The sequence below is a fragment of the Balaenoptera musculus genome, chromosome 9 (genome assembly GCF_009873245.2).
Source record: "Balaenoptera musculus isolate JJ_BM4_2016_0621 chromosome 9, mBalMus1.pri.v3, whole genome shotgun sequence".
NCBI lineage: Eukaryota > Metazoa > Chordata > Mammalia > Artiodactyla > Balaenopteridae > Balaenoptera > Balaenoptera musculus.
In genome coordinates, this window is record NC_045793.1 from 74,246,690 (window position 1) to 74,252,254 (window position 5,565).

Below are 5,565 nucleotides of genomic sequence, written 5' to 3' on the forward strand. Positions count from 1 at the left end.
CGCTGTCGTTTTTCTCTCAACCTACAAATCATAAGAGGGACATCACACATTACATTAAGTTTTACAGTTTAAAAATAATTTTAAAATCTTTATCAGCTTATTTTCATTCTTTCTTAACTTTGTCAGTATCATTTTTAATTCCAATGTTTCCTGTAACCTCTCATCTTCCTCTTTTGGATGTTCACTTCCTTTTAAAATGATAATTGTCGGGGCTTCCCTGGTGGCGCAGTGGTTGAGAATCTGCCTGCCAATGCAGGGGACACGGGTTCGAGCCCTGGTCTGGGAAGATCCCACATGCCACGGAGCAACTAGGCCCGTGAGCCACAATTACTGAGCCTGCGCGTCTGGAGCCTGTGCTCCGCAGCAAGAGAGGCTGCGATAATGAGAGGCCCGCGCACCGTGATGAAGAGTGGCCCCCACTTGCCGCAACTAGAGAAAGCCCTAGCACATAAACGAAGACCCAACACAGCCATAAATAAATAAAATAAATAAAAAATTAAAAAAAAATAATAATAAAATAAAATGATAATTGTCTATGACTTTTCGTATTTTTTGTTTTATATTAGTAAGAGGATTTCTATAACTATGGCATGGGGAATTTACATGCAAGTTATGGGAGACACTGGGTTTTTACTTCAAAATTATTGATAGTTTTGTTTTACTGCTACTAACTTATAGGTGAAAATGCTACTTTGCATAGAAGCCTCTTTTATTCCATGAAATTAAATGAACCATAACTCCAAAGTGTGATGAGGCACACACAGCATGACCACATTATTTCGGAAAGCTGAAGAGTTGCCAGTCTGTTGATCTCAGACTTCATGAACCAAAGTGCAGCTCAAATTGGTTCCCTGCAGTGGCTTTGAGCTTCTGCCAAACAGACACTGTAGGACTGAAAAATACAAGGTACGGAGATGGCACCTAGGCACAAGTTTAGAAAGTTAACTCTTTTACTGAAGTTTATTTTGCTACTTTTATTAAAGGGGTTGTTGTCACATCAGACATTTTGCTTACTTAAAGGTAATATAAAATAATTGCTGAGATAGCATACCACTGAAAACGTGAAACTAAATGTGGGGCCTGTGTGAGCATCCTTCTTTTGCCACTGAATTGCAAATGCTTCTTCCTATACACAATTGTACTAGCATTGCAAATGCTTCTTCCTATACACAATTGCAAATGCTTCTTCCTATACACAATTGTACTAGCATTAAACCATAAATGTAGAATTCTTATTGTGGGTTGATTTGGGGCATATCAAGTCTCTTCTTGTCTTCAATTGCTGTATCAGCATCACCCTGTTGCCTAAAACTTCGTTGTTTCGGTCTCTGCCCCTCCCACTCTGAGTCAATCCTAACGCAATCAGGCAATATATTAAGACCTCTAACCACAATCCTTAAATGGAGCCTGGAATTAAACTCACATTACTGCGCCCAGAATCCAGTGTCTGTGGAGTGACTACGCATTCATGCACCTGGCAAGCTGCAACCACTCTCCCACCCAACACTCTGTTGCCCAATCTTCATTATCGGATTCCTCTCCCTGCAGACATCCTCCACTCCTCGGGCTGCAACACGTGTCCTAAGCTAAACCACCACTGGTTTAACAAGGGACCTGCCCCTGACTAGAATCTGGCCTGGCACTTCACACCCCTTCCCTAGACACTGACTGAAGCTCTGCTTCCAACTAAATGCGCTCTTTCCTTTCCTTGCCTGGAGCTGAAACACTAGCACTGCCATGAATTCTTATTGCTGTATCCTCTCCCACCAGATTCCAACCCCTTATAAATGATTCCTGGCCCACAATCTCAGTCTTCCTAATCTCAGATATTATGATTAGGAATGCTGGTCACCCACCCACTGTAGATCCTTGATCCCAGCCCCCTTTTTCCTGCTTACTTCTCTTTCCCTGACCTGAGGTCCAGCGTACTTCATAGTAGGTGAGGTGGGCGATAAGACAATGTCAGTGTCTTTATATCCCATCATATAAAGAAAATCTTTGAAGGTATCTTTTTTATTCAATGCAAATAATCACCACAATTAATCTGTTTGGTGGTGTCTATTTTTTTTTAATGAAAAATAAACCTTCATTTTTTTTTCTAATGAGAAAACAGTATAATTTCCTTTTGTTCTATTGTTCCAAAATTTGATAAAAGTTACTCTTTTCGAGATGCCATAATTTGTTAGGTGTTAGAAGTACTTGCATTACGTAGTTTACTTTGTGTTAGGAGCTTGATTCTTCCTATAAAGCTTTCTGTACTATCTATATTCTGTGCTACCCAGTTTCCCTGGCAACATGTTTGTTCCCATGGAGAAACAAAATGAACACCTATACAGAGTTGAACTTGAAGATATAAAACTTCACAGGATGGATAGTTTGCTCAGAGGCTATTAAAGAGCAAAATGAAAAGACAGAAAAGCAGAAAATATATCTAGGTTTCAAGTTCCAGCTCAAAGCTAAGAAACTACTTCTGATCTCTTTTGACCTAAGCAACAAATGCATTCTTGGTGTCATTAACAGCAACTTTAAAGAGACTTTTTTTTTTCTCCCAAAAGCAGTTTTTAAAACTCACTACCTAGGCAAAGGGCCTTTTGAAATAGTGACTGGATGGTTTGTTTTATTTTAGCAATTTGGTCCTCGTAATGGCAATTTGTATTACATGTTACATGAAACTGCCTAAATTTAAGTCAACTTGATTTGAGAAACAAACAACCCAATATATATGCTAACAGTGAGACTGTTAGCAAATGAGCATAAGATTATTTTTTTAATAAAAACAGGTTATTTTTCTTTCTTTTTTTAAATGTCCAGAATTTTCCTAGTCAACCTATTGCCAGTTTATGCTATCTGAATAGAGCTTGCAAACTGCAAATGGATAGAAATTCGGCTGCTTTGGTTGAATGTGAAGGGAAGTTGATAGCCTCAGTTAAGGCTCACACCACTATGCCAAATTCCTAACATTATTATAGCAGGACATGGAATGATAAATGATACCAGTAAAATAATTCACACTCATTTGCAAGCTCCATGCAAGTGGCATGAACTCCACTAATAAGAGACAAAGCGAAATCACTGGCTCTGGTGGCTCTTTGTTCTGTGACCTCCCACCCTCCTGCCTGCCTTCTTTTCCCCCCACTTTATAATCCAGACAACTTCATCCTCTCCATTTGTATCTCACTTCTTTGTCTGCTGTCTGCTAGCCTTCTTGTGTTTTTGCTCTAAAACCTTGACCTCCTTTTTCCCATTTTGTTCTGCTGTTCCTACTCTACATTTTTGTCACTTTTTTCCTGGCTTCACTCTTGTTTCTTACTCTTGTCCCTCTTCAGTCCTTACCTTTTTTTGTATTATCCCTATTTTCAGTCTCCTTTCAGTCTTCAGTTTGCTACCTTTTCATCCTCTCTATGCTCCCCCTCTTCTCCTAGAAGTTTGTATATTTTGCTCTTTTTTATTATTATGTATTGTTTCTGGATGAATTATTTTTCTTTCTCCTTCCATATATTACTTTTTTCTGATTGTTTGAACCCCAGTCCCACTGACCTTGTGCAAAAGACTATGACCGGAGCAATTTAAAGTTTGTCTTTATTATGATAAAAGTGGAAGAAAAATTAGGTTTAGGAAATAGCATCTTAAACAGTAGGTTGCCTTCTTGTTAACCAGTCTCTTTGTCCTCCCTGTAGGTTCACAGTGAGTAGAATCAATGAGATTTGTCACCTTTATCTGTCTAGATCAGGTGTTATTCACCCTAATCATGTAGAGAAGAACAGGACTTTGAAATCAGTAAGTCCAGCATGCTGAGTTGCTGCCACTCAAGAAAAAATAACTTTTGTATATTATACGGTTGGTCAACTGACAAGCAGCAGAATAAAGTTGTGGCCCAGGATTTGCTGTAGCTTTTGAAGCAATAGTTAACAAGGAAAGAAAACATAGGTTTTACTCCCACTTATTTTTGTATGGTATTCGGGTGGGGGCATTTGCATCATTTTATATTGTTTATTCCATATGGCAGATAGAATAATAAAAATGTTTTAAACTCAGAACTTGTTTTTGATCCTCTATCATCAAATGGCATGTACTTTAAGTTGCTTTTTTACAAAAAATTTTGGGAGTAGGATGTTCATCTTTCTTTTATAGACTTTTACCTAATTTCTAAAAGTATTCAATAGTGAATTGCATGCAAAGATAAATGGTCATTCAGGTTTCAATGCATTGCTTTGAACTAATGAGATATACATCCTAATATTTGAATTATTCATGACCATATAGCTATATAAATTATATATATATATGTATATCCATTAGTATAGTGGCAGATTCTTTGTGTATGCTTGCTTTGTCATACTTGAAGTTGAATTTTAATGTAAATTATATTTATTAAGCACCTAAAAGTCACACTCATCCCCTGACAAATTTTCAGTCTTATAAATCCATGAGAAAATATTCATGTCCCATGATATCTACTGGTTTTAAAGCACTCAAAGCCTTGCTCAATCATTTTCACTCACCATGGTTAAGATATCTGCCCTTTCTGTTTTCTTCCGTTTACTGCTTTTGCATTTAACAGATTTTATCTTGCTTAAAGACCTCAGGTTCTTAAAAAAGACCATGACTTGGTAACTAAACCAAATTTATCCTATTCTAGTTTAATATTCTGTTATAATAAAATTTTTAGTACAGAGGAATTTTCCATACAGTATCTTCTTTTCCTTATTATTAATATAATTATAGAGCCAACATATACAGTCATGCAAGCTGAACGAACATTGCACAATGCTAGGGGGTCATTCTTGACCTACGTGTGGGGTCCTGTATACAGTTGGATTAATTTTGCAATTCTCACTGAAACGATGCCATGCTTTTACTCATCTGATGGACAAAAATTTCTACTTCGATAATGCTGAATCATGTTTGGTTTTTATTCTCTAAAAATCCTGGAATGTAACATTTTAGAGTTAAGAGGAAATTTAAAGATCTAGTTCTCCTCTTTCATGCTACACAGAAGGAAGATAATTCCAGAGAAATGATGTATCCTGACCACAATTTTATCACCATATCCACCATCAGAGTCAGCGTTAGAGCCAACTCTCTGATTCCTAGCTTCAGGAATATCATTTTGAATACATTCAAGGTGATACAGAAAATATTTCTACCACACAAATCCCATAGGTTCAACTTTTTAGACTTTTAGCCTAATTTTACTCCTAGACAATTTTACATTGCAAACTGCTGGAGGACTGAAATAATTTCTGAGTAATCCTCCTTATGCAGCTTGCTATGTAATCCAGCAACATACTAAAAGGCTTTTTGAGCTGGGATGGTCACCATCTCCATTGACTAACACAGTGAAGAATATTTAGAAAAGAAATTGTTCAATGCTACTGTTACATCTATATTACTACAGTATAATTTTGGAATATTAACATTAAGTAATTGAAATAGAGTTTCTTAGGAATTAAAATGTTTCCCAATAATGTACTGAGAAACTACCAGTTTAATTTTAATCTTCTCTATAGAGATTTTCTCAATTAATATCAGCCCATATTTTTCCTTCTCTTCTTTTTTATTATT